Genomic DNA, 10,390 nt, shown 5'->3' on the forward strand with positions numbered 1-10,390 from the left:
TAGCTCTCAGGGGACACCTGGGTGGCTCAGTCGGTTAAGCCACCAAACCTTGATTTTGGCTCAGGTCATGGGCTCTGCGCTCAGTGGAGAATCTGCTTGAGATTTTTCTCCCTATATCTCTCCCTTCCACCCCCGTCCCCTCAAACTCGCACATGCTCCCTCTCTCAAATAAGTAAATCTTAAAAAACAAAAAACATACAACAAAGTAGCTCTCAGAACACTCAATACACATCACAAAGTACAAGCAGTATTTTGACAGTCCTGTTCATTTTTATACCAAGATTGACCCAGTGGCTCCCACCAGAGAAATGCTCAATAAGCACTTTGAATGAACAAAGGAGAGATAACTGTTCTCTTGGCCTATCAGCTATCACATGGGTGCCCCAGGTGTCCACAAGCCACACGCAGTGCACTGGAGAGCCCCACAGTCCTACTCTAATGGGCTCAGCCTAGACTATGATGCCACAGCAACCTCTTTTTCAATCACTGCACAAATGTTTGCCGCTTGAGGGGAGGCAATGCTGGTGAGCGTGGGGCACCTGGGCTCTGCCTCTTCTGGCCAGGACTGGCGATCGCCACTGTCACTCTTGGTCCTGGGTGGCTGCTGATTCAGGTGGATCAGGAAGGCTGGACCACTTGGGCTCAGGAAGCAGGGCCAGGTGATAACTGACTGTGGGTGCACATGCCAGGGGGATGGGAATTATGGTACTTGCCAGCATGAATGAGTGAAACCCATAACTTAATGACTTAAGTATGTGAGTATAAACCATGGAGTTTAGCAGGCATGGACATGTAGGTGGAATTCTAGAAGGATTTTGAAGTCAGTTCAAACTTTGGGGTGCCGCAGGAGTCCCTTCTCTGTTTCATGCTCCTTCCACAGCTGTTTGGCAGTTGCTGTTGGGAAATCTGGCACAGGGACAGTATTCAAAGGTCTTTGGAGTGACTTTGGAAAAGGCACAGCCTGGGAAAGTTGTATCAAAGTTTCAAAGCCTCCAAGGTAGCCTCTGTGAAGCATTTGTGACCCAGCAGCTCCCAGCTCTTGGAATAACATTTTGTGAAAAGCCAAATGACACGAAGCAGGTGTGTCTCCCGTCCCTTTGATACAGTGAGACATCCAGTCTGTTCTCAACTCCACTCTTACCTCCTAAATATAACTGGGATATGTCTCTTTTTCTCTAAGCCATATCCTAACTCAAGTCATCGTTCTCTACAGACCAGACTTCTGCGGTGGCGTCCCCACCAGTGAGAGAGCCATTGCATTGCAGAGCTCCGGGGAACAACATTGACCTTGTAGCCTGTGTCAGTACACCCTGGTGCACACCTCCACCTGCACAATTGGTTAGAACAAGAAGATGCCCTTGGAGGTAAGCAATAATGCTCTCCCTCCTTGGACCTATTTTCCCTTTGCTATTTACTCTAATTTTTGGAATATTTCAGGCACACCGAAACCTATAAAGAGTAATATAACATATACTCACATGTCCATCACCAAACTTGTTCACACTTTAACATTTTACAAAAATTTTTGGAGTTAGATAGCCTAAATGTTTATTATGAAATATATCACACATAGAAAAGAGTATATATAATGTAAATGAACACTTTAAAGAACAAATACTTATGCGCTCACTACTCAGCTTAAGACGTGGAATATTTCCAAATGTCTTTAAAGTCTTCCGTATGCCCCTTCCAAACCAGGAATTCTGCTGTGTCCCCTCAGAAGTAACCACTATCCTGATTTTTGTGATAACTGTTTCCTTGCATTTCTTTATATTTGTAGCATATATATACAAATCCTTAATGGGTCTTTGTCTTTTTTTTTTTTGGCACTTTATATAAATGGGGTCAATCTAAATGCATTCTTTTGTGATTTGCTTTTTTTTTTTTTTGCTTAGCAATGTGTTTTGGAAACCATATCCATTGTTTCAGGGAGCTGAAATTCATCTGTTTCCACTGCTTTCTAATCCATATTTCATACCACAGCCAGAGAAATCTTTTAAAGATACAAAACCATTATTTGTTACTCTGCTGCATAAAACCCTTCAGACGTTCTAAAACTCTTGGAATAGAACCACACATCCCTGACCCTGTACACGAGCCCCCATGTCACCTGACCCCATGTCCCTCTAGGGTCTCATCTCGCTGCTCGCCGGCTGAGGTCCATTTCCTTGATCTCAACAAGCTCTTCCCCTCCTTCTGGCCTTCACACACACCTAGATGCCCCCTTTCATTCTTCACCTGGCTATTCCTGCTCAAACTTTAGGTTTCTTATTAAACATCACTTCTTTAAGTAGATCCTCATTGGGGCACCTGGGTGGCTCAGTCAGTTAAGTGTCCAACTCTTGATTTCAGCTCAGGGTGGTAGGATCCAGCCCCATGTTAAGCTCTGCACTCAGCAGGGAGTCTGCTTCAGATTCTCTCTCTCCCTCTACCCCCCCTCCTTTTCTCTCTCTCTAAAATAAATAAATAAATCTTTGGGGTGCCTGGGTGGCTCAGTCAGTTAATCATCTGCTTTGGCTCAGGTCATGATCCCAGGGTCCTGGGATCCAGCCCCTCTGCTCAGTGAGGAGCCTGCTTCTCCCTCTCCCTCTGCCACTCCCCCTGCTTGTGCTCTCTCACTCTCGCTCTCTCTCAAATAAATAAATAAAATTTTTAAAAAATTAAATAAATAAATCTTTTTTTAAAAAAAAGGAAAAAAAAATAAGTGGATCCTTGCTAACCTCCCAATGTAAATTAGATGCTCCTTGTTTTGCTTCCTTCTTGCCCTGTTGCTTCAAGTACTTACCATTGTGTTATTATATATTTATTTGTGCAATTATTTTTATATTTATTTGATGCCTGTCTTCCGTAAGTGTTATTGAGGACAGGATCACAGACGTTTAGCCCTGGCATGTAACAAGTTTCAAATAATTATCATTCAATGAGAAGTGAAGCCAGAAAGAGTTGATGCAGTCAGGACCAAAAAAAAAAAAAATGTGTTCAGCTCATTCTGGGACAATTCTCGGCAGGATAAAAATTGTTAAAAATGAAGGTGTCAAAGGATTCTTCAAGAAAGCATGTCAGGTTCTGTACAATCAGAGACAGATGTTAAGCTTTTGTATTTGTCCTATATGCTGACCCAGAGAAAGTGACTGAGAGGCAATTTAGTGTAGCAGGTGCTATTCTGTATCTTAAACATAAAACATATAACAATAACTAAAACTTACTTAGTACTTATTTGTATGGGCACCACTCTTAAGTGCTTTGCCTGAATGAATTGATTTAATTCTCATAATAACCCCCAAAGGGAAGTGTTTCATTATCCCCATTTTTACATATCCCCATGTTTTACCAGGAAACTGAGGCACAGAGAGATGAAAAACTTGCCAGAACTTACACAACTAAAAAGTGGCAAATTCAGACTGTGGACCCAGGCAATCTTACTGCAGTGTTCTTGGCCACTATGCTAATTGCCTTAATAATTTTGTTCAAAGAATATTTGCAGCATGAATAAATGATAAGGACAATGCCAAAGTTCAAGCTAAGTACTGTAGGCCTATAAAATGAGAGTGTTAGACTCTATTTATGGCTGTCAGAGGAACGGACACAGGAGGACGATGCTGTCCATGACTGCAGACACATCTAGAGTCTGAGACACGTTAGTGAAGAGGGGCTGATCAGCAGGTGGGTGTGAAATGGATGGACGGTTGTAAACGTAGTCCCCTGCCAGAATGTGGAAGGTCTCGAATGAGACTTTTAGAGGCTCCTAATTTTAAAAAATATATATTATTTATTTATTTAAGAGAGAGAGAGCATGATCAGGGTGAGGGGCAGAAGGAGAGGGAGAAGCAGACTCCTTACTGAGCAGGGAGCCTGATGCGGGGCTCTATCCCAGGACCCCGGGATCATGACCTGAGTCAAAGGCAGATGATTGACTGACTGAGCCACCCAGGTGCCCCTAAGCTCCTAATTTTTTAAGCAGGACTCCAACTCAGATGAAGGCATTGTCATACTAAATACAAAACAGAATCTTGTCCTGGCAACAACCGGAGCTCAGATGTTGCAGGTGAGGGAGATTGAATGACACTTCTTCCCCTAACGACTTGTAGCCATTTATTTCCGTAAGGGCGGAAGGGCTCTGTGATTCAGATATATAGAAAAATGTTGATGACTAGAGGAGCCTCAAAGGAGGCAGGTTGTAGGGACAGACATCGAGGAAGGCAGAGGAGAATTCACTGCACAGGATTAAGTTAGGCAGAGGAGCAGGATGACACTGGAACTGCTCGTTATCTGATCACCTTTCCAGAATGTGTGTGCTGCAGGAGAGAGAAGGGCAGTGAACACTGAAACAGACACGCTCAAATACCCCATCGCAACCTGAGCGTGGAAGGTGTTGCAGTGTGGCCCTTGGTATTCCTGGTTTCTCCAACATTGTGTATTGTGAATTTCCCATTCAGCCGACTGTACGTGTGGCACGGTTGGGTAAGGAGATCAGTTCTAACCCTGAAAACTGAGGATAGGTTCAATTCTTGGATGCTTGGAAGCATCCCATGAGAATTCGTGGAAATTCTTGGAGACCGAGTAATTACAGGAGAGTAGAATTCCTATAATCATATAGATGGTAGACTTGACCACATGAAACTTGGGAAACAATGATAATGGGACTACATCTATTCTTCCTGGATACTGAAACCTGAGACACTTGGGATCTATCACTCTCTAGCCCAGATTTCTCTACTAAGCAGTACTCCGAATCTCTCCACTTAGATGTCCCACATGACCAAAAACTCAACAGGTCAGCAACTGAACTCATTATTTTTCCCTCTACTCTCTTCTCCTCCACCTGGCTTCCTCATCTTAGTAAAGTGGCACCAGCTTTTCCCCAGTTGCTCAAGCCATTTTCTTCCTGTGTCTACATCAACCCCCAAATGCAATCCACAAAGTATTGTCTAGTTTACCATCTAAACAGTGCACAGCATTCTTCTTTCATCACCCCCACATCCCATACTTAGCCCCATATAAACCCCCATCACCACCACCAGGGTTATTGTCATAACCTCCCAATTGGTTTTCCAATCTTCAAATCCACTTACTTAACAACCCTCCAGTTGGTTCTCCACACCACAACCAGCACAACTGTTCTAAAATTCAAATCTAAGCATGAACCTTCCTGAACCCTTTAAAATCCTTTAATGATACCCTATTGCTTTCACCATAATTTCCAAAGACTTAACAAGATGTGTATCACTAGCACCTTGGACCACAACTGGCATTTAGCATATACCCAGTGGATATGTGTGCATGGAAACTGGAATGAGTTTGCATGTCTTATCTCCTTTAAAAAAAAAAAAGATTTATTTTAGAGAGAGAGGGAGAGCACGCACACATGGCAGGGAGGGGGAGAGGGAGAGGGAGAGAATCTTAAGAAGACTCCTCATGCAGAGCCCCACGCAGGGCTGGACGTCACAACCATGAGATCATGACTGAGCCGAAATCAAGAGTTGGACGCTTAACCGACTGAGCCACCCAGGCGCCCTTGTCTTATTTCCTTTTAACTTGTTGTGAGCACTAATGAGAATGACTTTCCTATATAATAACAGTCGCTAACATTTACATGTGTCAGCAGTTGGTCATTTGTCTTTTCACTGTGCCTATTTTCTAATATGTACCAGTTGTAAATTTTTTACAATCAGATCTATGCATCTTTTCTTTTGTGATTTTGGGAGTTCAGTTTATACTTAGAAATTCCTTGCCCATGTGAAGATTATAAAAATATTTTCCTATATTTTGACCTAGCATGTCTATGATTTTTTTCACATTTAAATATTTAATCCATTTGGACTTATTTGTACATATGATGTGAGGTAAGGATCTAACTCTATTGAGTTTTCCATTCAGTGGTCAGTTTCCCCAAAGAACCCATTCTTGCCTCACTGATTTAAAATGCTACTTTAATCATTTATTAGTTTCCCATATACACTTGGGTCTGTTTCCTCACTCTCTGTTCTGATGGTTATTCTGTTCTATTTCTCTACCAATATCAGACTGTTTTATTATTTATGGGTTTTTGACATATAGAAGTTTTGAATATTTTAAAAGTTAAACTTTTATTGTGATTTCTTCCATTTAAAAGTTTAGCCCCTCAATCTTACTTATTGAAATTTATGTATGAAATAACATAATTTGCATTTGCATTTACTGTGCAAGGAAAGATTAATTTAAGCAACTGAATATTTTTACACTGTTGCATTCACATGCCTGCTTAATTCCATGATTTCTTCAGCATCTCCCTTCAAGGGTACTATTAGAAAAGTCATCTTTTTATAAATGTAAATAGAGGTATTTTTTTTTAAGATTTTATTTATTAATTTGACAGAGAGAGACAGCATGAGAGGAAACACAAGCAGGGGAGTAGGAGAGGGAGAAGCACGCTTCCCGCTGAACAGGGAGCCTGATGCGGGGCTCGATCCCAGGACCCCAGGATCATGACCCGAGCTGAAGGCAGCTGCTTAACCGATTGAGCCACCCAGGCACCCTAAATAGAGGTATTTTTTCAGATTTGCTATGGGATAATATGCTTTAATTACTGAAAGTAATTTCATTATTGTGTTGAGGACAGTCAACAATATTTATATAGTGTCAGCTTTTGTTTAAACACTAAATGCTGGTAATTCTGGATCTGTATCTCCCCCAAATTTACTTACTTACTTTTTTTATTTACTTAATTTTAGATCACCTATGTACAACTTTGGGAAGTTGAAGTTGGAGAAAAACGTTTGAGATCCTCAGTCAAGAGGAATTAGAGTTTATTACAAGTCCTCATTAGAGAATTATTTAATTAATGCATCTATAACTAAAGCTGTTATTTTTCTTGTTTTTACATTTAAAATTACAAAACATAATAAACTAAAAGCTTAGCACCAAATGACAGATCATATCTGTCATTGTTTTAATAGTCTTGTTTTTAAAATACTTCTTAAAGAAAAATGAAGTCAAAATATACATTTTGTGTATTTTTGAGCATAGTATTAGAAAGTTTGCATAATTCTTTATTAATCAAAACCAAGGTATGGGGGTGAGTGAAATAAAACCACTTGTATTTATAGCAGCAAAGTTCTTATATAAACGAATATTTCAAATGCAAAATCCTTAAAGAATGTAAAGCAAATATTTCTCAATTATTTTATGTCAAAATGTATATGACTAACATGTGACTCATAATCTCTGTTCTTAGAGTTGATCCTACAGTAACATGGAACGATGAGCATACAAGGATATTCCCTACAGTATTGTCACAATAGCAGAATATAGAAGCAATCTGAAAACGTAGCAATGGATAAAAGGTTTAGTAACTTATGGTATCCATATAACCAGATACTATGTAAGTAATTGAGTTGCAAAACAATATGTTTGGCTTTATCTGCCCTCCCCCCCCCTTTTTTTTGTAAAGCTGGACAAACATACCAAAAACCATTCTCTGTGTATACAGAATGTAACAAGCTGGAGGCATCTCAGCCTTGTAGAGGGAGAGACCTCTTTTGTAGGAAAATATCAGCTGCTCAGCCTGGGTGTGTCCCTGAGTGGCCAGGGCGCTGGCTGGCTTTAAGAATACTTGAACTGCTTTGCATGAGACCTTAAGAGAAACTTGTAATTTATTTAGTTATTTTTAAGATTTTATTTATTTGACAGAGAGAAAGAGAGCAAGCAGGGGGAGTGGCAGGCAGAAGGAGAAGCAGGCTTTCCGCTGAGCAAGAAGCCTGACGTGGGGCTCTACCCCAGGACCCTGGGATCATGACCTGAGCCAAAGGCAAACACTTAACCCACTGAGCCACCCAGGCATCCCGAGAAACTTGTAATTTAAAAGAAATAACAGTTCTTGGAGTGTCATTCTAGCATATTTGTCATTTCTTTCCAGGCATTGTTGCTTATTCTGTTCTGCTAGTGAAATGATCTGCTTCTGAAAATTCTCACAATAATTTAACAATACCCATTTGTTGTCACATCCTGCTTTCCACCTAAATCATCACCTGTTGGTGCATCAGTTTCCTCTTTCTTCAAGTTTTGCTGCTTTGTCTACTGACATTGTAGTAATAAAATTAAGGTCATGCATGTTGACTATTTAAAATTTCTAAATAAATTTTCCTTAATTAGTCTCTGTCCTTAACTCTACAAACAGTTCCAAGAGATGATTTGATTTTCAGTAGTTCATCCACGATTCACGACAAAGAGAGCTCGCGATCTCATCATTTCTCTGTGCTTCAAAATTCTGCAATTTTAAGAGTTTTCTTAGCTAGTCAAGATCCTTTTCTTCCTAAATGATGACTTCCCTTTGTGGAGGATAGAGAGATAAATGGATATTAGTGTAGAGAGGCAAACGATTATATGCATTGTTTTCCCAGAACTCTTCTACTTCCTTCCTTTCGGAGTCTGGAAATTCAGGTGTTCTGTCCTGTGCGTGCAAGAAAATATCACAGGCATTTTGTTCCTGGTGGTGGTCCATTCTGGCCAAGGCCAAATACTCTTTGAATCTTCTTTGTGCCGGAACCAAGATAACACTCACTGATGGGAAACGTCCGTCCCAGCAACTTCTGAATGATGGACCTAAATTTATACAGATTTGCTAAGACCGGAATTTAAGTTATTTGAGTAAATTTTAAAGCTTGCTGCCGTCCAGGGTACACAGTGTCTGGGACAACCTGCTGGCTGCTGTATTGTCTTATTGTTGCAAAGTCACCACATTGTCTGCCAGGATTTATTTAAAATATGCTTTCTTTTTCTTCACATGTATAGCCAGAAAAACCTTTTCAGTATTAGTACTTACTCGGTTTATCAGAATCTAGCTTCCTTCCTTTTGTGGAGGAGACTCTTTGAGCCTCTAGTGACAAGTACCTTTTTCACTGGAGCTCTGGGTGACTGTCTGGTGTCTCCTGTCCAGCGAAAGGAGTCGCACTGGGTCCTTGAAGAGCTGTTTCACATGGGAGGCACCCATTTCTCATCATTTTAGATGATTTATGCCAGAGCCTGGTAAGAATGGCAAACTGACCAATAAAGGAGAAAAGCAACAGAAAATTCTTTTTCCTAGGGGCCTTGTTTTGTTTTGTTTTCATCAAATACTGTCATTTCTTCCTTCTTCATGACTTTCTTTTCTTCTGGCTTAAAATTCTTATGGATAGGATTATTTGTGTAGCTACTGGTGACTTTCAAATATAGTAACCCAAACCTCTCTCTTGTTTTAAATCCAAATAGCTAATTTTCTACTGAACAGTTAACTTCAAAATCAACCTGGCCAAAATGGAACTTGATATTTTATTGTCAATTTACTTTTTCTTATCTCTGTCCGTGGCAACCACATCCATCCAATGCCCCAAGCAGGGACCACAGCATTGCTATAGAAAGCTCCACCTCCCTCACCCTCAAAATCAAATTAATTTCAAGAGTTGTCAGTGGTTCCAATCTCCTGTATCTACCCTCCCCTCCTCCCCCTCATCAGATCCCAGGTGCTTGGGGCCTAAGTTATGGCCTTTTGGTTGCTCTTGTCTCTCATCTCCTCTCATTTCACCTTCCATGTTGCTGCCAGAATGATCCTTCTAAGACACATGCATTACAGAGCTTTCATGCCGCACAAAACCCTGCCACAACTATGGAGGCTGTGCTGCGTGTGGGGCCCCGTGCTAATTGGCCGGCGATAGAATGATAAACATGGCCCTGTCTGCCCTCAATTATCTCATCATCTGATGAAGACAAAGACAAACAGTCAGAATTCATGGTGATGTAAGGAATGATCTCTAGGGTCTTCCGGACAGAACAAGAAATGCCAAATGTCATAGAGGAAGGAGCACCTAATTCCACCTGGGGAATCAGAGAAATTCACAGAGACATGCAGGGGAGGAGGAACTGGAAGCATTTCACAAGGGGCTGCCTCAAATATCTCCACAAAGCTGGGGCACACACACAAGGGTAAGGCATCGCAGCAGGGCAGGTGGAGGACTTGAGGAGATTGTAGAGATCTGAGGCAGACCTTGTGGGAAACGGAAGAAAAAGCCATGGATAAGTAAGCCACCTGGCATATGGCCTGGCCCCGGGTGGGTTTCTGTGACCAAGTGCTGTTATTACTGCCACCAGTGAGGGCCCATCGCTAACACAAAAGAGAGCCAGGACTAGAACCAAGGCTTGGCTTCATAGTCTATTCCTCCATCCTCTAACTTCCTTCCTTAGGGAGATGAAGAAAGGATTATTCTGGCAGCAACCATCTACAGCAAAGTTACCAATGGACAATGACCCAGGCCTGGAGAGTTGAGAGTTGAACACCCTTGGGGCAAGGGATTTTAAGGACCTTCTCCACTTTTTTTCCTTCTCTTTGCCTTCTGGAGTGATAAAGTATGGGGAGAGAGGAAAATTCAGGGATACACAG

This window comes from Zalophus californianus, chromosome 6 (assembly GCF_009762305.2).
Source record: "Zalophus californianus isolate mZalCal1 chromosome 6, mZalCal1.pri.v2, whole genome shotgun sequence".
In the NCBI taxonomy this organism is placed as follows: domain Eukaryota; kingdom Metazoa; phylum Chordata; class Mammalia; order Carnivora; family Otariidae; genus Zalophus; species Zalophus californianus.